Source organism: Carlito syrichta, unplaced genomic scaffold (genome assembly GCF_000164805.1).
Source record: "Carlito syrichta isolate Samal-C Ts95f unplaced genomic scaffold, Tarsius_syrichta-2.0.1 Scaffold302593, whole genome shotgun sequence".
NCBI classification, from domain to species: Eukaryota; Metazoa; Chordata; class Mammalia; order Primates; family Tarsiidae; genus Carlito; species Carlito syrichta.
The window spans coordinates 34,713-35,066 of NW_007246689.1; the positions used below are offsets into that span (position 1 = coordinate 34,713).

Sequence of the window (354 nt, forward strand, 5' to 3'; positions counted from 1 at the left end):
GGGGGCCGGGGAAGGGGGGCGGGCGACTCCCCGACTCCCCTCCTCCTCTTGGGTCGCGACCCCCGGAAAGGTAACAGGCCTTTTGGGGCCCCCGGCCGTGCCCCGCGGGCTCTTTTCATTTCCTTTTTTTCTGGTTTCTTCAGTAAGTTTCCCTTGCCCCAGCCTCCGCTTCCACTTCTCGCGTTCCCCCCTCACCCCCCCGTCCCAACATGAGCAGAGCGGGGCCTCGAGCTGGCCGGGAGCCACCACTTTGTGCGCCCCGGGGAGCGGGACCCGCACCGGGCGCGCCCAGCGGGGGATGCGGTGATCGAGGGGCCGGGAACGCCGGGCAGGTAACGTATCCTGGACCTGGAC

At 69.2% G+C, this 354-nt stretch overlaps 1 protein-coding gene across 1 annotated transcript in view; it reads left to right on the top strand.

The window, feature by feature from the left end:
- Positions 1–41: 41 nt before the first annotated feature.
- NR4A2 (nuclear receptor subfamily 4 group A member 2) overlaps positions 42–354 on the top strand; it is an 18,096-nt gene continuing 17,783 nt past the window's right edge. The window contains exons 1-2 of the mRNA XM_008056993.2: positions 42–70; positions 163–332. The gene's annotated coding sequence lies outside the window, so the exon portion shown is untranslated. The remainder of the gene's footprint in view (positions 71–162; positions 333–354) is intronic.